Source organism: Pogoniulus pusillus, chromosome 1, assembly GCF_015220805.1.
Source record: "Pogoniulus pusillus isolate bPogPus1 chromosome 1, bPogPus1.pri, whole genome shotgun sequence".
In the NCBI taxonomy this organism is placed as follows: Eukaryota; Metazoa; Chordata; class Aves; order Piciformes; family Lybiidae; genus Pogoniulus; species Pogoniulus pusillus.
In genome coordinates this window covers 43,219,318-43,245,147 of record NC_087264.1, presented here as the reverse complement: position 1 = coordinate 43,245,147, position 25,830 = coordinate 43,219,318, and the positions used below count along the sequence as shown (strand labels likewise).

The following is a 25,830-nucleotide window of genomic DNA, read 5'->3' as shown; positions in this document are numbered from 1 at the left end:
CCGCGCCGGCCCGCGGGCAGCCTCCGCGCTGCGCACAGCACTCAGCCGGACCGCTCCGGCCCGCGGGCAGCCTCCGCGCTGCGCGCAGCACTCAGCCGGACCGCTCCGGACCGCGGGCAGCCTCCGCGCTGCGCACAGCACTCAGCCGGACCGCGCCGGCCCGCGGGCAGCCTCCGCGCCGCGCGCAGCACTCAGCCGGACCGCTCCGGCCCGCGGGCAGCCTCCGCGCTGCGCACAGCACTCAGCCGGATCGCTCCGGCCCGCGGGCAGCCTCCGCGCTGCGCGCAGCACTCAGCCGGATCGCTCCGGCCCGCGGGCAGCCTCCGCGCTGCGCGCAGCACTCAGCCGGACCGCTCCGGCCCGCACACCTGGGCCCTGCGCCTGCTTTGCGCAGGTGGCTGCTGACCGCTGATGAGGGCCTGAGAGCCGCGGGACACCTCTCTCGTGCCCGTGACCCCTCCCCAGGCGGCCTGCGCCAGTGCGCACTGAGCTGTCAGCGCCGTCTGAAAGCATCCACGGGGCTTGCACCATAGATGTATTTGGGGAACACAGAGAGTGAGACTTTCAGCCAGTGAGTGTTTGAACTCGCTTGATTCAGGTTGCTGAAGGACTTTGATTAACTTTACCAGCGGCAGTTTATGCTGCAAGACTCTAATCAGAAGCATTTCTATAACCTTTGCCAAGTTGATTAATTTGGCTGCATGTAGACATTCTGCAAGATAGTTTCACCAACCGTACCAAAGAATCCGCGTGGGTTAGTTGTATGTAACTTTGGGGGAGAGTTCTCTTTGTATATATTAATACATTATTCAATAACCTTTGCATTGGCCTCATTATATCTCACCCCAAACCCAGACTCAAACCCCTCTATAACACATTAAGACACCAGTAGGTACTTAGAAAAAGCACTCAGAAGAGCACAGTCAAGTCTATAAGGGGTACACGATGGGTTTTGAGTTTGTAGCCTACTGTGTCTGATTGTCTAGATTCAGTTGGAACTACTGCTACTTAATTCCCCATATAACCTAGGATTATAGGATGCATCACCTGTGACATATCTGATGCAGTAGATAGTACTGGTGTGTTGACAGCTCACACTGAAGTTTGACCTGCTGGATGAAAATATTTGAAATAGGTTTTTCCCAAGGAAACCTTTTTAAATGTCAGCTCACAAGTGATGTGCCTGAGGATAAATGTTTTGTTTAGAACACGTTTAGATATTGATTTGATCAAAATAGGGTTCACTGAGATAAAGCAGAAAATAGCAGTGGGTGATTCCTATCAATAAATAGGATGAATGACTTTCAAGCACACCAATCAGAATTTCTTGCCAGTGATTCCACCTTTATGCCATCACAGGCAGAGCAGTTGTAGGCAGGTTTTACTATGTCACATCTCTGCTTAAAAATCCCCAGCCATAGAGTCACTTCTCCACTTAACTCCTGTCTATCAGAGAAATACCTAGTTACAGAAAAAGGAAAACCAGTTTCTTCCCATAAACAGCTAACAATTTCCCTAACACTACAGCTAACACTGTAAAGTAGATTGATTGTCCTAACAGTCTAACTTGACTTCTCAGAAAATCTTACAGTTGGTCACTACCCATTTATCACAGTATCACAGTATCACAGTATCACCAAGGTTGGAAGAGACCTCACAGATCATCAAGTCCAACCCTTTACCACAGTGCCCAAGGCTAGACCATGGCACCAAGTGCCACATCCAACCTTGCCTTGAACTGCCCCAGGGACGACGACTCCACCACCTCCCCAGGCAGCCCATTCCAGTGCCCAATGACTCTCTCAGTGAAGAACTTTCTCCTCACCTCCAGCCTAAATTTCCCCTGGCGCAGCCTGAGGCTGTGTCCTCTCGTTCTGGTGCTGGGCACCTGAGAGAAGAGAGCAACCTCCTCCTGGCCACAACCACCCTTCAGGTAGTTGTAGACAGCAATAAGGTCACCCCTGAGCCTCCTCTTCTCCAGGCTAAACAACCCCAGCTCCCTCAGCCTCTCCTCGTAGGGCTTGTGCTCGAGGCCTCTCACCTTTGTAACTGAAAGGCTTCACAATCTCTTTTTTGTAATGAAAATTAGCTTCTGCACAAGTTTGTGATTTAAATATGTTGTTTAATAAGGAAAATTATTCCTCTTCCTGATAGGGAGCAAGCTAACATTTTTTTCAAGCCTCACATCATCGTTCTACAACAAGACTAAGTTACTGATAGGTAATAGACCTCTTGTGCCACTTCTGGAAGAGGTACTCTTACCACTGCTTTCTTTCTACTTTATAGATGCAGATTTCAGATACATTTGATCACCCTTTCACTGAGCTAAGATCACCCCTGCAAATTGGAAGTTAGTGCTATCCCAAGTCCCACTTCCATGCTCTGTGCTTTTTCATACCTTGCCTGTGCTAGATTCTGAGGTGGGATTACAGGTCTCAGCAGCAGGTTTCCTACATAGAAGCAAGGCAGCTTATAAACACATTCCTTTCCAAAAATTCCCTCTGAAAATAAAGAAATAAAAAGGAAAACATAAGAAAAATAATAAATGGGAGAATGGGGGGGGAAGAATTTTTAAAAAAGGAGAAAGAAGAGAAGAGAAGAGAAGAGAAGAGAAGAGAAGAGAAGAGAAGAGAAGAGAAGAGAAGAGAAGAGAAGAGAAGAGAAAAAAGAAAAGAAAAGAAAAGAGAAGAGAAGAGAAGAGAAGAGAAGAGAAGAGAAGAGAAGAGAAGAGAAGAGAAGAGAAGAAAAGGAAAAGAAAAAAGAAAAGAAAAGAAAAGAAAAGAAAAGAAAAGAAAAGAAAAGAAAAGAAAAGAAAAGAAAAGAAAAGAAAAGAAAAGAAAAGAAAAGAAAAGAAAAGAAAAGAAAAGAAAAGAAAAGAAAAGAAAAGAAAAAGAGAAGAGAAGAGAACAGAAGAGAAGAGAAGAGAGGGAGATGAGAAGAGAAGAGAAGAGAAGAGAAAAGAAAAGAAAAGAAAAGAAAAGAAAAGAAAAGAAAAGAAAAGAAAAGAAAAGAAAAGAAAAGAAAAGAAAAGAAAAGAAAAGAAAAGAAAAGAAAAGAAAAGAAAAGAAAAGAAAAGAAGGGAATGGGAACTCTTCAAACCAAAACAAATACAGGGGATCCAAAGTGTATAATGTCAGTGGTCATTATCAACAATCTAGTACCAGGATATTTAAAAACTTTTGGAATCAAGCTTTTCAGCAACTGAACAAGGATCTCCCAACAGAGCAGGTTTTGTGCACTGCAGGGAAATACTTTGTACTATTACTTCTCTAGTACTACACAGTAACATCATTTGCACGTAAAGACTTTCTGTTTCTCAATATATTAAAAAAAACTGATAGATTATCCCTAACAAATACAGACATCTACTTTGTGACCAAAATTGACTTCCATGTTTGTCTGTCTGCAAATATACATTGGTCTTCAAAACAAGGAGATCATCTGTTTTGCACAATATTGTTACCACTGTACCAACAAACACTGCATAACTGCGTATCAGGTGAAAGAATGTTACAGACACTTGGGAATACTGATCTACATATGCCCAAAATAACAAAACTCTACCTCTTTCAAGATGTTCTCATCACACAACTGAAGATAATTAGATGAGAATAATTCTCAAGGTCTTTAGGTGAATAAAGACACTGTCCAGATGGGTCACAACAGAACAGCTATGCCTCAGACTCCATCTTTTTTCTCATTTACAGCCAGCTTCCACACTGACATTCTGAATGAATCTACAGATACAGCACTTCTGATGTGTAAATCATGAACAAAAGCACTTATTCTGAGCAGCCTAGAGGCAACACTTCATTTTCCTCTCTGTATGTAACACCAGATGCAGGATCTCAATTCTTCTGGAACATTCCCACTCCTTTAAGAGAGCATATTCCATACAAAAGTGCAGCACATGAACACAGACATTCCATTTTTCTATTCTTATTGCAAGTTGCAACACAGACATCTTGGTGCTGCCAAAAGCATGTAGGAGCAGTGCTGGTATCAGCCCCTGAAAAGACCAGAAGTTCTGAAACTCCTTCTCACTATCTGACTAGGATGCTTTCACAGCGGGTTCACAAATACAAGGGGCTCTACTTCTGCAGTTGTTTTGGAGGTGGCACTTTGCATCTGTGTGGAGATTCTTACAGATTAGTACCTTCTGCAAACACTGGTAAAACACAACTTCAGGAGATATGTCATCACAAGTACCTACAATAAGTTCTGAAGTTGTTTAAACGTTTCCAAAAATACTTTATCTCACCATAGATTGATGAGATTCTTTGTACTAGCATTTTTGCCACTCAGAGCATTTTCTTCTGTGGTATTCATACACATTTGTTTTAAAATAATTTTGTTAAGTAACATTAGGCTTTGGAAACTTCTGAGAGCTTTATATGATTTTACACTATCTCCTTAAGGTTCCAGAAATATTTTCTAGAATCTGCTGCCACCTCAGGAATCTGCATTGGATTTTGTGAGTGAAGTAGATGGATGACATCAATGTATGGTGTATTTACTGGTTTATTGTTTCAACTGCCAACAGAGCTCTTCTAGAAAAATGCACATGATGCACACCCACTGGGCAAGAGGCCATATATAAGGCTCCTGTACACAGGAGGATAGGTGTGTGGTCCAACAGACATATTCATGCACACTTAATGTGGATGCAATATTTCCACTAGACTGAATTATGTATATATTCACTTGTCAGCTATGAAAAGCACCCAGGAAAGCTAGCAGAGATGTCACTTTTCCTCTCCTCACCCCAACTTCAGCACTGAAATTACACTAGGTCCTTTCACAATCTGCTTCTCAACAACCAGCCACACACAGTGAACTACAGAAGAAAACAAAAGGAAAAAAAATCAGAGTATCACCAAACAATCTAATGACATAGCACACATAAAAAACCTCTCCTCCAAAGACTGCTGAGATACCCAAGTTTTATTACTGTCAATACCAACTGATTTCAGTGGTTACAAGTGGAAATTGTTTCCTAGTTCACCATCTGTATCACTGCTCTCTATAGGCTGGATATTAGGAAGAAGTTCTTCACAGAGAGAGTGATTTCCCATTGGAATGGGCTGCCCAGGGAGGTGGTGGAGGCACCGTCCCTGGGGGTCTTCAAGAAAAGACTGGATGGGGCACTTAGTGCCATGGTCTAGTTGACTGGATAGGGCTAGGTGATAGGTTGGACTGGATGATCTTGGAGGTCTCTTCCAACCTGGTTGATTCTATGATTCTATGATTCTAATGCTACAAAGGTGCATTTCATTACATCAGACAGCAGCTCTTAATCAGTATTCTGCTACCTTATCCTCTCACTCTTGAATTATTTTCTTCAGGAGTATTTTACAAAAGGTCTGGTCTAAGTATTTGTGACAGCTTTCTGTATTCCCATACTACTCAAACACTGTTATTCCTTGCAATTACCTAGGCAGTCTACAGAGAAAAGGTAAATTCAAAGATCAGAACATCACTGGCAATAGGAGCAACACCACTGCTTATGGATGAGAAAATTACACTTGTCAAAATTTTCAAGTATCACATCAGATGAGGTCCTTAATGCCAGTGATGAATTTCACTGCTTGGAGCAAGTCATAACCTATACACTATAGTTTAAATCATGTAAAACATTGCAACAACAACAAAATCTGTCAAGCCAAAAGCACCAAAACTAATGAATAAAAATAAAACCTTGTAAGTGATGAGGGAGAGAAGTAAACAAATGCTTCATCTGACCCAAGCTATCTAGTGCATGTTAAAAAAATGCATCACAGCACAACGTGTACCAGCACAAGCATAAAGCAATTTTTCTTTTCCATTTTTTCCCTCTACAATCCCACAAGCTGCTCACATTTTCATATAGAGTATAAAATGTCTTTCCTACAAGCCAACATCACTTAATTCAGCTACTGCAAAAGAGGGTCATTACCTAGCTAAGCACTTGGAAAGCCTGCATAGGCCTCCTTTTCAGGGGTTGAGTTCCTTTATCCAAAAATTACACTCGATTTCCTTTGTTTACTCCAACCTAAGCATTTTCTTTCAATTAGTCCATGCAGACAGCACAAAAAAAAAAGCATACATTCCTGAAAAGTGGTGAACATTAAACAAAACAAACAAATAAATAGCCCAACCCCTTTATAATTATATGCTTCTTTAAAATGCCTCAATTATTGCATTCTGTGGTCATCTTGAAGCTTTCCCCTTTATGTTTCATACTTGAAATCCTCTCTGAATGGTCACAAAACCTGTATTTATACAGGCAATTACTGTTTTCCTCTTCAGCCTTCCAAAGCAAGTATTTATTGCTATAAACTGTCTATTCAACCTGGTATAAAAATGAGACTTGCAGGAGGCTGGGACAGTACTTAAAGTCCAGGCCTTTTGTCTGCTTTTCTGCAATGTGTATGCACAGCCTTTCCCAGACTATTCAGACTCAGGACAGCCTGGACAATTGCTGAGTTCCATCAACAATCTCAGTTTACCATTGTGCCAGCACACAACAGGGCTTCTTGCCTCTGCTTTTACCCTCAGAGCACTTACTTACTTGTACATCTCCAAAGCAAAATTAAGGTAAAAAGGCTCTGAAACACACATTTTGTAAATTATTATTTTTTAAATTAGAGAACAGTCCAAGCTACATCATTAATAAACTGAGATCAGTCTGTGTTTTGTTTTCATTACCTTAGTTATCCTGGCACATAAACTTAACACCTAAAAAGACCCTGCAGTCCTGAAATACCTTCCCTCCACCAAAGGTGTTTATCTCGTTCTCATGGACCAATAACATTTCATTTGTCAGAACTTCCACTGTAGGGAGGAGTTAGATAGCCCAGGGAGGTTTGAACACCGTTAATTTCTAAAGGATATAATATTCCACAGCTTTTCCTTTCCAAATAATGATTAAAAAAAGAAACTTTTAGTAAGGAACTCTGCACTAAGCACTAAGCAAATCTTAAATAGAGACTAATTAAGTATATTAGCATAGTAAAAAAGTTAACAGCCTTAAAACTACACCAGTAAGTTTAAATAAGACAGAAACAGCTTCTTAAAACTAAATATCTTTTTAAAGAGGAAAATGCCAGCTGAAAAAGTCATGAAATGACCAAGATAACTCAACCAACCAACCAGAGAAAAAAGTTAAAGGCCAAATTAAATAATATCCACAGTGAAGTAACATAAAAAAGTCTGCAGCAGCTTCAACATAAATCTGGTCCCTACCAACCACAGCCCCTCAGATTTACAGACAGAGAACAGAGAAGAGGAAGTGACAGCACTGGGGCAGAGCACTGATTTATCCCTTAGGACCCATTTTTGTGGCCTAGCTTTTCACAGGTACATGTAGTACAGAAAGAAACAACAGCTGTGCTTGAAGGAGGGAGACCTACAGCAGGTTTCCCCGGAAGACATCCAGCCATGGTTCTGGTATCCACAAAAGTGTAGGCTGCACAACCTCTGAATGTTTGGTTTGGTTTGGTTTGGGGGGAGGGTCTGTTCATTTTTTTTTTAAATGTTCTTATGGAAATTTTCTATTTTTTAAAGTTCTGTCCACTGCCAAGAAAATCCCAGCTAGAACTTCTTGACTCCCTCCTGAATCCACCTCTTGTACTCTTCTTTCCACCACTACTTTCTCAAATCATGAATTAGGTCCTCACTAGTCTGTGCAGGCCTCCTGTTTTTTCTGTTTGATTTCCTACTTGATAAGTAAGAGACCTTTGTTGAGCTTAAAGGAGTGTGATGGTTTGGGTGCTGCCTGCTCCCCCCCACTTTAGAAATCACCCAGACTAGACTCAGAGGGCTCTGGAAATTGAATGAAGCTTTTATATTTACAGCTTGGCACACTGTACAAGCAGATATTTACAGTATATACAGTTATATATAGAAATATACAAGGTAAAGATAGTACAGAAACACAACAGCCCTCCCAGAAACCTGAGTCCCCAGGAGGGGGTCCCAACCACCCTTCCACCTTCTCCCACCCCCCTCTACCTTACCCCAGGCATTGCCTTGTGCCCAAGGAAGAACAGAGGGTCAGCCAGGGGGGCTAGGAAGCAGGTGGATTAATCAGAGAGACGGCAGGTGAGGTTAGAGAGATGCAGCCCAGAGCCTGGACAGAGAGCAACCGCTTTATTTATGTTTGGATTCTTGCTCTTATACCTCTCAGCCTATGAGTGAAGTAGACATCATAATTCTTTCCCTTTCACAGCCTGTACTCTAGTTCCTCTAGCTAGCTTCAAACTAGCACAAGGAGGTGATCTTTGAATATCCACCAGCTCTCCTACCTCCCTCTTCTCTCCAGGGCTGTATCCCATCAGATTCTTCTAAGAAAATCCCTGAACTAGCTGAGGCCTGCTCTCCTTAAGTTCAGTTTGCAGTTCTGCTTTTTGCTTTGCTCCCTAGGATCCTCAGCTGCATCAACCAGGGCCTGTGAGTGCAAGGCTTCTTCTCGTTGTTTGAAGGCAGTCTCATCTGCATCTTTCTGATGAGGAAGTCAATAACAGATACCCACTAGAACACCACCCATGCTGGTCTGCACACTAACCTTCACCCATAAACACTTAACTGAGTCCTGCTAGCTTCCAAGGCAGAGCTCTATGCATAACAGCTGCTCTCTTATATCAAGACAACTCCTTCTCCTTCCCAGACTGCCCTTCCTGAAAGGGCTGTATCTCTCCATTATAACATTCCAGTACATAAGCCATCCCACCACGCCTCTGTCACTCCAGAGAAATCACAGCCCTCGACCTGCACAAGGACTTCTAACTCCTCTTTTTGATCTCTGGTGAATATGCTGCATTAACTGAAGCTCTCACCACCTCCACAAGAATATGAAAGATATTGCCCCATATGCCATCAAATGCAATGAGCATGCTAACATTCAATGACTTCAGCATAACTGCACAAGAAATATTCCCTTTGACCAGTTATTAGCTCAGGCAGAAACATATCAATAAAGAGAAGCAGCACACTATATTACTGATGGTTGCTAGTACCTATAAATAGAGGAACCTGACAAGTTCAGAAGCAGGAGAAGAGTCAATAAGACAAAATGATGAAATGAAGAAGGGTGAGATAGCTAAAGCTCAGGGGAAAATGGAAAAAAAAAAGTGGTAACATAAAATATACCCCACAGTCAAACATGAGTATGTGTGAGGGAAAACAGATAAAATATTTGATTTATGCAACAGACACGACAAGATGTTAAGATGGTTTAGGGAAGTGTTCTTCCTCCTCTTAATAGACCCAAAAAAGGGGGAAAAAAGCCCCCCCTTTTAAAGAGAGTCACAACACGCAGCATGTGAGAAGAATTTCTATTGCCCTTCTCCCATAACAGACACCTGCTCGTTTCCCCCAAAGAGCACTGGAGACAATGAATTAATGGACAACATCAAAACTGTAAATGTGAACGGGATGGCTGGATCCATCTCTCATAGCAGATGGTGAATGGGATATAAATAACCTCTCTTGTATATACAGTTTTAATTAAAAAGAGTGGTGGTGGTGGGGAAAGCTGTGTTTAACAGTCTGCAGATTAACTGTACCCTCCTTCTCTCCAGTCTCTGATGTCAGCTCCATGCAGGCTGCCTAGGAAATGGCTGATGTGTGGCACAACAGGCTTCTGTGTCTGAAGACTGTTCTCAAAATAGAAAGTTTAGCTTCACTTATAAATTTTTCCCTTCTCAAAGTTGTGTTTAGATCACAGTTTGCACTGTGATCACCACGTCATGCTCATGACCATCATCACAAGTACTGGTAAGGACCTAGCATCAGCAGAAGGCCGATCAGTATAGCACAACCACAGAGAGGTGCTTGCCTTACTTCTCAGAGCAATTCTGAAACCTCTGCCAAGTCCCTGTTGCTGCAGAAATATCCCACCATGCCTATCTGTATTGGTGTTCTAGTAGTATCCAAGATTATCTGAAATGGACTAGTCTAATGCTATCTTGGGAACCACAGGAAATATACATCCTGGGATGGTCACTGCTCCTCAGCAGCTACTGCTCCTCAGTTTTGCTACTGTAATGGCTTTTAAATGGCTCTTACAGCTTTGACAAGGAGAGCACCTTGGCAGCATAACCTCACAGCTCTACTACTAATCTGTGAGGCATATTCTATGCCATCGATGTGCATCTCAGATGTCGTCAAGGGTATGAGATGGAGAAAGGAATCCTGCTGCAGGAGAGGCTGCACAGCTTTCTCTTGGCTGCAAGGCCAGGGTCTGAAGGCCCAGCATTGTGGTACCCCAGTTTCTTCCCTGTACAAGGGGGAACATTCTCTTAATTTATTTCTGATGTGACCAAGACATAGTAACACTTTTGCAAGACAAAACAGAATTTTAGATTCTTAGAAAGAGGCACACTGAAGTCAGCCCAAATTAATCTCAGATAATAAGCCTTCACTTTATGTGAGCAACAGCACAGAACTGACATCTCAGCTCTGCAAGTACAGGTTTCAGTTAATGAGCAAAAAGATAGGCTTTATTAATTAGGAATAATGTACAGCTAAGGACTGAGAGTTGAGCTGCCTGGGATCAATGTGTACATAAAAGAGCCAGACCTCTCTGACATTTACACTTTGTGGTGCATGTATTCTTGCAATAATAAAACCCCTGGCTTGCTGCCACGAAAGACCAGATTTAGTTTCTGTTGGACATCATTACAGCAGCAATACAACACTACAGTAAGCCAGAAGGAAAGTGATGACCATCACTCATGGTTTATTAGATGGTATACACATGTGTCTGGACTTAAACTATAGCAATAATTATCTACATTAAATCACAAAAAGACCTCAAAGATGATCCAGTCCAACCCTTCACTCAGCACCAAAGGGTCAACACTACACCATGTCCCCAAATGCCTGCTTCACATGCTGCTTAAACACCTCCAGGGATGGTGACTCCACCACTGCCCTGGGCAAACCATTCCCTTGATAATGCTTCCAGTTAAGAAATATTTCCTAACATCCAACCTGAACGTCCCTTGGTGCAGCTCGAAACCACTTCCTCTAGTCCTTTTGCTCCCTCCTCCCTCCAACTTCCCTTCAAGTAGTTGTGAAGTGTGATGAGTTGTCCCCTCAGCCTCCCTTCTACAGACTGAGCAACCTCAGCTCCCTCAGGAGCTCCTCAGAGGTCGTGTGTTCCAAGCCCTTCTCAGAGGTCCTATGTTCCAAGCCTTTCACGGCTGTCATTGCCCTTCTCTGGATGCGCTCCAGCACCTCAATGTCTGTCTTGTAGTGAGTGGCCCAGAACTGGGCATAGTACTTGAGGTGTGGCCTCACCAGTGCCAAGAATAAGGACAGGTCCCCACTCTCGCTGGCCATCATGTTTGTAATACAAGCCAGGCTGCCATTGGCTTCCTGGCCACCCGGGCACACTGCTGACTCGTAACTGGTTGACTGACAAACAAAGCAGTACTCCCAGCTCCCTCTCCAAGCTGCCACGTTGCCACCACACATCCTGGCGCCTTGTAGCTTACCATGGGGTTGTTCTGACCCAGGCGGAGGCCCTCTTAAGAAAAATGCTATTTTACTCCAGTGCCAGCAATCTGTACAAAAGGGAAACGCAAGAATACGATTCGCGTCTTCACCTCCGTCTGGATTTGCTCCTCTGCCGCCGCACTGCCATTAACCAGCCGTACTGTAAACTCGCCGGGCGAGCATCAGGCTGGCGCCTCGCACAAGACGCACTGGGGCGAGGTTGCCACTAGATGGCGCTCACGATCCACCAAAGCCACAACACGTTAATGGAGTCTAAGGCGGCCGGGTTGGACCCAAGCACACTTCCATCCGGGAGAGCTGTTCAGGTTGCTTGCTTCCTTGCCTCATTCTTTTGTAATGGTTCCCTATGTTCTCACCCGTAACTCACAACGGGTTGATAGGACAGAGAGAGGAAACGAAGGCGCAAATGTAAACCTTCTCTCCTCTGCTCATTCTAGTTCATACTTGTAATCCTCACAGCTGACTGATCCCTTTGCAAAGGAATTTATGGCCTTAAGCAGAGAGAAGAAAGGAGAACAAAATCCCCCAAACCATACCGTAGCAGACTCTCCACCCGATCTGGTTAAGTCTGCTCACAGCACCTTGTGCCTAAGAGCAGCCAAAACAAAGAGCCCTGATGCAAGTACAACGGAAAGTCACTTTCAGCAATCACAGAAGGAACCTGAGCTATCGCAGAGGAATCAGTGTATGTGAGAAGCATCTTCCAAGCCCCTAGGATGGAAAGGCTGTCATAAAAATTAAATGAGTGCAAGCCTTATGCCTCCCCTGTGTATATTCTATTCCATGAAAAGAAAATTATAACTTAATCCTAGATGTACTTTTATCCAGATGAATTTTCTATTAAAGTGCTGCAGTTAAGCTCTCTGCCTTGATGCTATCTTCTGGTAATGAGTTTCACTGCTTAGTTATGAAACACGATGAAAGTATTTCATTTTATCAGTTACTGTTGAATCTACTGCCTTTCAGTTTTACTTCCATGTTTTGAGTTCTTTTATTACTTTAAGGGAAAAAAAAAAGCATCCCATGCATCATCTTAGCACTATTCATTACTCTGAGTAGCTCTGTCATTGTTTGCCACTCACATCCTAATTGTTACATTCTCAGTCTCTCCTAGGAGTATGACTTTGCTGCAAATCTTTTACCATCACTTGCTTTTTGCAAGAAAAACAAGAAAAGATTATACTGCCAAGAGGAATTTTCCTACCATAGCTAAGTTCTACTTAAACAGGTAAATATATTTAGAAGCATTGAATATTGAAGAAGGAAGAGAGGAAGATCAGTTGCATCAAACGGAAGATGTGGAATTTTGAGCCTCTATGTGCCTTTAAGAGCCACAAAGTTACAGAAATGTCTCACTGGAAAGTATATGAACGGTAAATAACAAATTATGATGAAATAATAAGTGTAGTGAGAGTTTAGACCATATATGTAGTGACTTCCATTTCTGCTGCATCAATTTAGTGATTTGCCATTGGAATGGGCTGCCCAGGGAGGTGGTGGAGGCACCGTCCCTGGAGGTGTTCAAGAAAAGACTGGCTGAGGCACTTAGTGCCATGGTCTAGTTGACTGGATGGGGCTGGGGGATAGGTTGGACTGGATGATCTTGGAGGTCTCTTCCAACCTGGTTGATTCTATGGCTTGCAATTAGCAAGCAACCTCTCATTTGCTTAATTCAGTATTCTATTTTTTTGATCATGGCCATTGCCAGAAGTTATGGCATAGCTACAGGGGAAGCAAGAGTGGTAGACATTCTCTACACCAGGTCTTTTCACAGACTTTTTGGTGCTAGAAGTTGACTGTGAAATGTGAGGCAAAATATTTTCCTCAAATCTCAAACCACCAAAAACGATCTAATAACACATAGAACATTCTGATGCTTTCAAACCTCAATAAGCTCTCAACTTGAATGATTATAATAGCTTAAACAACCATTTGAAAAACATTTAATTAAGTTTTCATTTTCCATCCTACCATTTTTGTCATGATTTAGTTCGGGTTTTTACTGATTCCATAAAACTACATTCCCTGTATCATTCGTGGGTTTAAATACTTTGGTCATAGAATAGAATCAACCAGGTTGGAAGAGACCTCCAAGATCATCCAGTCCAACCTATCACCCAGCCCTAGCCAATCAACTAGACCATGGCACTGAGTGCCTCATTCAGTCTTTTCTTGAAGACCCCCAGGGACGGTGCCTCCACCACCTCCCCGAGCAGCCCATTCCAATGGGAAATCACTCTCTCTGTGAAGAACTTCTTCCTAATATCCAGCCTATACCTACCCTGGCACAACTTGAGACTGTGTCCCCTTGTTCTGTTGCTGCTTGCCTGGGAGAAGAGGCCACCCCCCACCTGGCTACAATGCCCCTTCAGGTAGTTGTAGACAGTAATAAGATCCCCCCTGAGCCTCCTCTTCTCCAGGCTAAACAGGCCCAGCTCCCTCAGCCTCTCCTCATAGGATTTGTGCTCCAGGCCCCTCACCAGCTTTGTTGCCCTTCTCTGGACATGTTCCAGCACCTCAACATCTCTCTTGAATTGAGGGGCCCAGAGCTGGACACAGTACTCAAGGTGTGGTCTGACCAGTGCTGAGTACAGGGGAAGAATAACCTCCCTTGTCCTACTGGCCACACTGTTCCTGATGCAGGCCAGGATGCCATTGGCTCTCTTGGCCACCTGGGCACACTGCTGGCTCATCTTCAGCTTACTGTCTATCAGTACCCCAGGTCCCTTTCCTCCTGGCTGCTCTCCAGCCACTTAGTACCCAGCCTATAGCGCTGCTTGGGGTTGTTGTGGCCAAAGTGCAGTCCCTCCTTCCTTCCTGATGAAAAAGCTTCACAGTCTTTAAAACTGAAGAGCTTTTTCACACCCTATCTTCATACAGTTCCACAGAGAGAAAAGTCCTGCTTTTGCTAGAAACATAATCTCAGTTCTTCAGAAAATGTTAGCTAAGCATTCAAAGAAGCAAATGATGTCACATAAACTACAGGTGCTGAGTGGGTCTAAAATTACAGAGAGTCCTCTCTTCACAAAACAAAAATTTCGAATGGTTGGAAATTTGCTCTTCTGAAAAATAATGAGAGCAAAGAAACCAGGCCTAAAAAATATATATATATAAAAAGGAATTATTATGCTTTCAAATGCTTTGCATCTCCCAGACCCTGCGAATTTTAACACCAAAGCCTGAATTGCTGTGTGTATTTTTATACCTAATAACTGGCTGGAGACTTGAAGTGGATTTTGCCCCCTGTCTTTTCTCCTCCCATGTTTAAACTGAAACCTGTATAGCTTTTCCAAAGAACAATTTTGATTACTTTGGCCTCCAATGGATTTTGTTCCCTTCTATTTTTTCATCTTCAAGGGTAATAAAGGGCAGAGAATAAAGCAGCCTTTCTAGCCCCTTTATGTTTCAACTCAACTCAAAAAGGGAAAAAAAAGCACACTAATAAAAGACCCTGGGGTGCTGTGAAATGGAGGGAAAATAACTAAAACTTGAAGAGAGGCAGTAAAAAAAACCCTCTAGTACTCTTGGCAACTATCCAACATTAACACACTCAAGAAGTAAGAAATTGAAAAATTAAGCAGTATTTGAATATTACTGCCTTTTTAGGCTATTGTTCAGCTTCCCTTCTCCAGTAGCCTTCTGCCTCACTTTACAGTGCAGCTGCAACAGGGAAAAAAAACATTCTGTAAATCACAAGGCTAACTTCTCAGCCTTCATTCTGCATTCAGGACTGCATTTGATGGCTAGCCACAGCCAGACAATAAGATCTCTAGTATCAAAGTGTCCAGGGAGGATTTCCTGACCAGCTTATTATTGGGATTAGTAATATTAAATGTGATGATTCTATAGAAATGTCTGAATGTTACACACTGGAACAGGTGTTCAAAAAAGCCTGGATGAGGCACTTAGTGCCATGGTCTAGCTGACTGGATAGGGCTGGGTGCTAGGTTGGACTGGATGAGCTTGGAGGCCTCTTCCAACCTGGTTGATTCTATGATACTATGATTATGATAAGCCATGGACAGGCAAGAATGCACGAGCTCAGAAGTACTGAGTTGAGATATAATAGAAGGTTGGAATGACCTTAGAGAGTGGTGTAATAAATATAAACAAATGTGGTTTTTGCCTATCTCCGCTGACTTAGATTGCTTAGACACAGTGTACATATTGCTGAGAGAATATGATGAATGGATGAATGTCTATGCTAATTAGTATGTAATTTCTAACACAAGTACAAGTAACCAATTATAGTTTAATACACTTTGTAGCCTTCTGATGAAAGGTATAAAAACACATGTTTGGAATGCAATGAACGGATCGAATTTGCTTGCATCAGGCATCTCCCTGTCTCTTCTGATGTTTGTGGCAGCTTATTCTGTACCACATTATTCCTTGTCCAAAAAATGATTCCTTTAGATGATAAAGTCATTCTAAACTGAATTACTAGAAACCTAAGCCACAGATCTAGGTAAAAGCCTTATTTCCATCTCCAAGAAAACTATATTCCCCCTAAACAGGTATCACTAGTCATCTGAATGAACTGAAAAATGCTTTCACTTTGTTGGTTAAATAAATCATTTCATATACTACTGGGACCCTTCCAACTCTTAAGCAAAGCATAACATCACACTACAGCACATACTACACAGCAAGCAGACTCTCATTACTAAAAGTATCTAACGATGAAAAAAACAATTGGGTATTTGGAGATGAGTGACACCACTTAAAGTTCCCATTCTTGACAGTTTCCAGTAACAGATATAGGTTTGCTTTCTCAAGCCACACAAGTAGCTATTGAATCATAGGACAGTCACACAGTATACCAGCATCACATCAGCACGGTTGTTCCAAGTATGCATCATATCAAATCACATAAAAAATATCACTAAAAATACAGGTGCTGTTACTACCCAGCTATCTGCAGTATCCTCTAGAAGCACGTGCTCTTCTCAGCAGCAGCCAACCCTGCTACATACTTATCTTCCCCTGCCCTGCTTCTGCCACCTCCATGCAATTTTGCTTAGCAAAACGTATAGCGGCCTGAGCAGATACATCTTGCACCACTTAAAACAGGCTAGCGTTATCCAAGACATCCACACAGGGCAGGTAAACACAACAAGGAGCACGAGGGAAAGCCATGCTTAGCTGCAGTGCCAAGTAAACGTCGGGAGAGCTGCCAACCGGTATTTAAAATGACACTGCACGTTGCTCTACAGACAGTTGAGTCACATCTCTCTTCAGCTATCTCAACAGAGCTTGGAGGCTGGAGACAGTCTACACACCTCCCCTGCTTCTCCAGCTGACAGTGTTCCTCCCAGCAGAGCTCAAGTGAGGCAATCAGGTTTTGGGAAAGAAGCTCGTGCAGAGAGGGACAATGCAAGAAGACCACTGATACTGCTTTCAAGAGAGGGAATTCTGAGAGAGATGAACAAGTTCTCCCTTCCATACTTCATCCTGGGAAAGAGGTACCCTAGCAACACTTTTCCAATCCAGCTGGAGTTCAGAAGAACTTGCCTAGGGCTGAAAGGCACATCTCTCACCCAGGCCACCACTCCACATTGTGATGATGCAATTTAACTTGATGGTAGTATTATGAGTTTCAGCACTGGGTATTGTGAAACACTTAAACATGGGACTTCAGTCACATGGAAAGCACTCTGCCACAGCATCAGCAGTAGCTTCTGCCAACAGTCCTACAACTTACAACAGATAAAAAGCATCTCAGCTATGCCCAGGGACTACCCAGCCTGACAAGATAACTCTGGTAGGAAAGTCAGATGATGTAATAGGTGAAAACATGCAGATTCTCACTCTGAATGACCAGCTTAGAAAGAATCACAGTGAATTTCAGTATCACCACACCCATACACTCAGAATAAGGTGAGATGGACTTATAAAATCACAGGCCAAATTAATTCATTTGGTCCAATTCACAACCTTGCTGTCCTAGTGGAATACACAGGTTTTTCTACAGAAACTCCTGTATTTTTGAAGAGTTGGGAGACTTTCTTTGGAGTTTTGGGTCCTTTGGTTTTCTAAAAATGTAAGTCACTTTTGCCCCATAAAATGCAAATTTAAGTCTAGTTTTGACCAGCACCAGTGTGAAAAAAAGCACAAACTTATTGAATTTCAGTCCTTCCACTTTTGTTTTAACTTCATCTCTCTCTTGAAATCTGCTCTGAAGAGGAGAGTTCACTATTCCATAACAAGTACTGCAAGACAGATTGTCTATTCCATCCAGTTCTCCAAAACCAACATTGAGTTCACAACTACCCACTGACAATTGACCTTGAGTGCAGGGATCAGTGCACGAATAGAAGTGATAACAGAACTAGTAAACTTGGTAGGCAGGAATTTACTTGAAGGATATATAGTGGCCATCCTAAGGGACCAAGGGCACACTGTTGTTCTTACAAAAATGAGCATTTATTTGAGAAACAAAGTCTTAGTGTCTTTTGCACATCTCAGGAGGACTAATTTTTAAAACTTTGAGATCCTAAAACCAGAACAAGGACACACCTCTAACAGTATCCAGACTAAGAAAGTCAAGGCATCACTTCGTGTTTACTACCTCATCTGACACAACACACTCGCAGACTAAAATCCAGATTGCTGTGTGACAACTCCTACTGCAGAAGCACAGATTAACAAGTTATCTGCAATGATTTACTTAGTGATGTAACATAGACTGAATCCTTGATGTAGTTAGTACCCTGCTCTCTTAAGTCTGCCTGACTTGTTCAAGTATTAATCTGTTTTCCTGTTATTCTGATTTCAAAGTAATAAACAGCTCTAGGGGCTTCAGCTTTCTGTTACCAACACTTACAAAGATAAACTACAATTAATAATAAATAAATAACAAGAGGAGCTTTTCTTCCCAATGCAACTTAAACCAAACAAGAAGCAACAAAGGAGTGCTGTGTTGAAATCTCTTTTAGCATATATGGAGGGAAATTAGACATTGTCTAAACACCCAAACACCTCCTAACGTGTACACAGCATGCCTAGGAAATATGATGGACAACAGCAAGACAGGCATACAGAAAAAGATTTTCCCAAACATCTATATCTCCCAAAGCTGTGCAGGGAACAGAAACTCATTGTATTACCAATCAAGTATGCACAAAACCACTGGAAAGTCACAACTAATGTCTGCCTCCCTCCCTAGCTGAGCTACACTGACACAGAATGTAATCTGGCTCTGCATTAATCTCTGAGTCTCTCCACCACACTCCATTTCATGGTGAAAGTATCCCTTCAAACTCATCTGTCTCTGCAGGTATTTCACATAGACCTTGACTGAGAGGTAAAAGATATTCCACATAAAAGAAGCTTTGGTGAAGAGAAGCCTAATGTGAATCTCCAAGAATGGGGTGAGGAAGTGGAGAGCCCACCTTATAAACAAATAGTTACATCATTTGCTTGGTAAGGATCCACAGCAAGGCAAAGGTTTTCACTGTGTGGCCATGAGGTAGTGGAAATCTGTTATTTCTTTTAAATTGTAATAAAACTGAGGCCATGCAGATTAGGCAGTGGATTGAGATACAAATATGGGCCAGGTTCTTTCCTAAGCTTTTTCTAAGCTTCCCTTAAAACCTCTGTCAGTTCATCCCTATTCTATTAAGTGAAACAATGCTTTTCCATGAAATGCCACAGTACTTAACATGACATAAATAACTGTCTGACAAATAAATGTGCAAGAAATAAGCAGTAAAACATGTGCACACGAAGCAGGAGATAGCCTTCACCATTCAGGCATCAGTCTGAGTGTGGCTCCATGCCGATGGCCTCTTCGTGTTATAGATGGCTGAGCAGAGCCTAAAAGCTGCTGCTAAGTTTGCTTTTCCATAAACATAGCTCTGGCCTATGGTCAGATGACACCAACATTGAAAAGACAATAAAAATGCAGATGGATAGAAGCAATGTGTAAAGTTGCAGCGACCCTCAACAATTAGAGTCATTGGAACAGTGAGTGTATTCAACCTCTATTCTGTCCCCTATGATTTACACATTGAGAGTAAATTTTGCCCTAGGCACTTGATATGAACTTAACTAACGAGCCCTGGCAAATGCTTTTCAGTGAAGAAGACATGGACATTGCTTACAAATATGAAAAGAAGGTGATCTGATTGTGGAGAGAAGAGCAATAAAGCCACATGCAGTGAAACAAAGTCTGCTTTGCTTGCAGACTAGATGTGCAACAGATGAATTAAGATAAAAGCACCACTTCACCTCAGTTATGTTTTTGCTGAATTATATTATACATTACTTCAAAAGAATCAACTCCTGCTCTGCACAAACTACACTTCAGAGGAAAGCTGTAGTGTTAACAGGCTGCAGTGCTAAAAGAAGTGCAAGCATCACCACCACTCTTCATGTGCAAAGCCCATAAATCCCAATGCATGCCAACATGACTCAAGAGATATGCACAGGAAAAAGCTGAAGTTTCTTCATACATTGTTAGAATAATTAATGTTTCTTTGTCTAGCAGAAGACAACCCCCCTAGATCACATACTAGGAATTGTACTTCTGTGTTCTGTGCTTCTCCTGTTAAATCCATTTGCTGTTGAAAGATAAAGTCCTTTCACTTTTAACCTTGTGAAAAGGTTACTGGGGGAGTTTTCTGAAGATGGGAAGGGAGCAAATGTCACTCCTCTTTTCATGGTGAGAAAGAAGAATCCAGAGAAGTACACACCACTCAGTCTCATCTCAGTCTCTGGGAAGCTGATAGAGAAAAACCTGCACAACACTAAAAAGTGCATTTGAGATGAGAATGCAATTGGAAGTAGACAGCATGGAATTATTAAGGGTAATTGCTTGACTAGGCTGACAGCTTTCTATAGGGAGGTGACTATCTCAGTGAGCTAAGGGAGAACAGTGAATGTTAACAACCTTGTTAGGCTTTTGCCACCATCTCACACATCTTTGTTGGCAAGCTGACAAAGCACAGGTTAGATAAGTGCATGGGACATGGACTTAAAACCAGATGAATGACCAGGTTCAGTCAGATGTGATCAGCAGCAAGAAGTCAGTCTGAAGGCAAGACACTGTGATGTACCTATGCATAGATACTGGGGCCAGCCCTGCTCAGCATCTGCATTAAAGTCCCAGGGGATGGCACAAAGAGAGGAGCAGCTCATACACCAGACTGGTGTGCTGCAACTATGAGGGATGACTGGAGAACTGGGCTGACAGGAACATCATCTAGTTCAACTGTTAGAAATGCATTTCTGCAGCTAAGGAGGAATAACCCCACACATCAGTCATGGCTTTACAGCTGGTTTGCCCTAACAGCTTGTCTGAAAAGGATCAGAGGGTTCTGGTGGGCACCAAACCAAGCATGGTCCAACAACGTGCTTTGATGACATAGATGGCCTCCCAGGGTTCATGAGGAAGAATGTTGCCAGCGGGCTGAGGAAGGTGATTCTTCCATGCTGCTCAGCACTGGAAAAGCCACATCTGGAGTTGTGTGTCCACCACTGGGCTCTCCAGTACAGAGAAAGTAAGGTCTTACAGGAACAAGCCCATTGCAAGTCCATGAAGATGATTAAAAGACTGTAGAATCTTTCCTGTGATGAGAATGAGAGAACTGGAACTTGTTCAGCTGGAGAAGAGATGACTTAAGTAGGAGGTGAGGGGCAATCTTACTAATGTATACAAACATCTGATGGGAGGGAGTAAAGAAGGGTGAGCATTGCTCAGCAAAGAGGCATAGTGGCAATGGGCACAAACTGGAATTATATCTGAACAAAAAACTACTCCCCGAACAAGCAAAAAACCCCAGACCTACTGCCCTCCAAAAAGAAGGGAGGGGGAGAAGGAAAAAATAAAAATCAACCCCCACCTCCCCCACTTTCATATCTTTGCTGTAAGGATGTTCAAACACAGAAACAAGTGATTGTGGAATCTCCATCTTCAGAGACATTCTGAACCCAACTGGACACAGCCTTGCGCAACCTGTTCCAGTTGACCATGCCTGAGAAGGGAGATTAAACTAGATGACCTGCTGAGGTCCCTTCCAACTCCAAATACTTTGTGATTTTGACATTTATTTATAGTTACAGTTTGCTGGATATAAAAAAAGAAATACACAAAGGGGTCCAATCTATCTGTATCTTCATGCACTTCAGTGGAAATGAGGTATAATAGATGACTTTGCAACGAAGCATATGCTCTTACCAGTACTTTTCTTCCGGGGAGATGCAGTTACTAAAGATAATGTCTTAAAATTGTTGTCTTTAAAAGAACAAACCAAAACACTGTTTACAAATGACATCTTAAAGGTACCCTGTGTCGGAGAAAACAGGTCTCTCATAGTCTGTAGCTTAACAGCCACTTTGTTGTTCAGTAGACCTATAACTTATCATTTTCCTCCCTTGATTATGTTATTCTTAATAAGACCACTCATAATGCAAGTCCTTTTTCCTCCTAACGATTTAGCTGCAGCCAGAACCAGTAATGCACCATCCCATGCACACAAACCAATGACTTGCATTTTTTATATGTACATTTTCACAGTTAGTTAGTTTGTTTGTTTTCATGTTGGTTTCATTTGGTTGGATTTTGAGGTTGTTTTTGTTGGCTCACAGATGAAATGGCAGTGATCTACTAGGTTAGAAGCATTCTGCTTTTTTTGTTCTCCAATTAATAGCAAGGAACAAGTGAAGCAGAGGTCAGTGCTTTTTGAATGAAATGCAGAAAATGGCTTACAAGCTTTACAGGACTCAACAAGCTCTTTTAAGGCTTCCATGCAGCAGTAAGTACTGTCAAGTCCACAGGCAAATTAACCCAGAGGCACCCTCTTTACTTTCAGATGTAAGTAATAAGAGTAGGAGGAAGGTAGGAATTCAGCTTACCTTTTTCAGAAGCATTTTATATAGACTTACTGAATTTTTCACCATGGAGTATTACTGAAGGCATACCTACTTTTGGCGTGTGTACATCCATTCTTCTGCAATCTACCACAGCTCAGCTTCAGGAATAAAAGGCACCAGGGATAGGACTTTTAACCAAAGCAGAGAAAGTACCAGAAAGCTTGTTCAACAGGAATGGATGGGAAAACCAGAGTAAAATGAGATTTTATTAGGAGGCAACATCCACAAATTTCACAGCAAACCATCTTTCTCTTGAAGGACACATTTTTTTCCTCATTGTAAGCTTGTAGTTTCTCCAAGCTGGGTTACCAAAACCACCTCAGCTTCTAGAAGTTTTCCTGTTGTTTTGTTTTGTTTTTCTTCTTTAATGGAGTGAAAACAAAAGAAATTCAAGCTACCCAGACATGCAAGACAAATTAATTCACAGCAGCACAAGCTGTATCACTTAGCCAAAGGAATGTTCTAAACACCTGTTTATGAGCAAAACCAGTCATAAAAACAGCTGTAAGCAGCAAACAGGAGCCAACAACAACAATTTCCCATCCTTTTCCAGACGCATAATGATATTTAAATCACATAGCATTGCAGAAGAATTGTACAGAGCTGATAGTAATTGATGTTATTACTTGTATGCACTTCTCCACTACATAGTGTTAGGCTGTAAACCCAAGCATGTTAAAAGTAAACAGAGCTTCTGGAATATCAAAGCAATAGTGAGACAATCCCAGCTGGATCCTTTTAACCTGTAGATGGAAAGAAAATAATTGCCTCGAAGTTTAAAAACTTTAGGTATATAATTCAAACCTTAGGCAGACACTGAAACAATTAAAAGCTTTGTGATTGTGCTTAAATGACTGCAGATTGGAGTGGAGATGAGATACAAACAGATAGGCTTATTTGGTTAATACTTACATGGTTCAAGAAGAACACTTTAAAAGAAAATTAAGCTACTAGGGAAAAGATGCACAGCTGTATTTTTCTCTTTCTTTCATAAAAGAGAGATTTTTCACCTGCAGATCTTTGATGGTTCACAGAAGTGGGGGAAAAAAGCAAAGAAATAACCAAAAAACCCTGAAACAAACGAAAACCAAAACAACAGATTGGTGAACCCGAATCACAGAAAAAACACTTTTCCTTTGAGTATACATTAGCATTAACAATAACAGTGTGCTGAAGATACTCTTTCAGAGAGGATTTCTGCTAGGAAGTCTCCAGGAGTCCTTACTGAAGACAGCTTTTACTCATAAATCTTTGAATTCTGTGTATCTGCCACACACAGGGACTTTATACTTCTATGCCAGTGTGGGAAGAGGGAAGTATCTGTGCAATCAAATGCACCTCTAGTGTCACCCAGGTCTGTGGGTAAACTGAATCACCATATGGAGAAAAAAATCTATTCAGTTTGACCACAGTCACTTATAAATACAGTTGAAAACAATGTTTGATAGAGCATTTCATATCAGGGAAAACCTACCCACTAGAACAGGTTGCTCAGAGCCCTGTCAAGCCTGACCTTAAATATGTGCAGGGATGGAGCCTCAACTACCTCTCTGAGCAACCTGATGCAGTGTTTCACTGCCCTTATGGTAAAGAACTTCCTCCTAACATCCAACCTACATCTACTTTTGTCTAATTTAAACCCATTACCCTTTGTCCTATCACTACAAGCCTTTGTAAACAGTCTCTCTCCAGCATTCTTGAAGACCACCTTCAGGTACTGGAAGGCTGCTATTAGGTCCCCCCAGAGCCTTCTCTTCTCCAGGATGAACAGCCCCAGCTCCCTCAGCCTGTCCTCGTAGAAGAATCCAGAGATATACAATAGTATTTATCACAGACTACATCGGCCACATATTACTGAAAAGCTTCACAGAGGACTGCATAAAATAAAATCAAAGTGCTTTGAAGAGGAGTCTCCTATCCCCTTGCCATGAAATCTCACATCAGTAGCATGCATCTCAGCTCCAAAATTATAAATACGCTTAAAGGCAACGATTGGTTTCAGTTAATTTCCTCTCTCACTCATTTACCAAGACTCAAAGCATAACAACAACATTTCATAATTCTGTAGATTTTTCTTTAAGGAAAAGTTCAAATAAACACTAGTGAAAAATGTCATCATCTCCATTTTACCAAGAAGGAAAACTGCAAGTCCTAAGGTGCATGACAATTATGAGATCCTTAGTGAGCTAAAGAGAACTCAGCAGCTTTGCCTTGTGACCTTTCACACCAACCATCAGAAACATGTGTAGTTCTCTCCTATGAGCCTGAAACTCCAAGAGTCCTCCTGTAAGATTCTACCTTCCTGGAAGAGTAAACAGCTACCAAGAACTTAAAATTTTCAAAGAAACAAGGACTGTATTTACACATCTAGGAATCTGGTTTAGGGAGCAGGAAGTTCTATCTGTAGACTGTTTACCACCAGTGAGAATTGCTGAGCTGCATGAATGATAAGATGAAGACTTTGAAAGTGTTTGAGAAAATCATGCAGAATGAACAGCTCTTCACAAGGCCATCTTCTGGAGAAGAGCGACCAAGCAGGAACAAAGGAGAAGACCAAGTTGCCAAGTATAAGAAATTATATACTGATTAAGGTTGAAAACAAAGCCAAAGAATCTTTTAGCTATATGAAGACACAGTTGCTTGCATTGGAATGAAGAACGAGACAAAAGGACAGAAATAAATCTATCTCAGGAAAGTGCCAGCTGAGATAAATTGTATTTTAAAAGATAGAGAGGAGGGGGAGTGGGAAGTTGACTTGGATTTGGTGTTACAGTAAAAGCTGTCATAGTACCTGTTTAAGTGTGTCAACACTGCACATCACTTGAGTTCTTTGCACACTCCTAAGAGCCAAATCATGCTTAGTAAGTGTTACAAAAAGATGGGTCGAGGGTTGAATACAGACACTGCAAAACAGACATGAGAATTACTGAGCATGAATCACTATGACAAAGAAGTTCTGAATGCCATTTTGTAACATAGCCCACTATGGAGGAGATCTGGAAGGAAGAACAAGACAAAACCTAAAAACAATTAAAGCAGAGATGAAAAGGCCAATTACCTGATGTCACTTAAGCATTTGAACACACACAAACTCCTTCAAGACTGTTCCCCAAGCAAACTTGCTTAAGTTAACACATCAAAAAAGTGCATTCTCTCTAGCACTAGTTGCGTTCAAAGAGGAAGTGGAGATTGCAAGCATATACACTATGAGCTAGATCACCAGGTATTACAGAGTGGCAGTGAAACAGCACTCCAGCACACCTCTTCTTAAATTTCTACTGAAAGAGAAACCATTACAGAAAAGCATAAATGAGAGTGCCCTGAAGTTCTGTTCATAACAGGAAAGTTGAGAGATTCTCCCCTCCAAGTAGGTTTTCTTTTCTGGAAATGCAGATTTGCCATCTGTAAGATTCTTAGTAAGCTAATTGTGCTGAAACATATTTGCTGGGACAG

General features: G+C 41.9%; 1 protein-coding gene across 30 annotated transcripts in view; it reads right to left on the bottom strand.

Moving 5' to 3' along the window:
* The window catches only part of NRXN3 (neurexin 3), a 1,092,565-nt gene that overhangs the window by 628,698 nt on the left and 438,037 nt on the right, over positions 1 to 25,830 (bottom strand). The gene's annotated exons all lie outside the window — the stretch shown is intronic.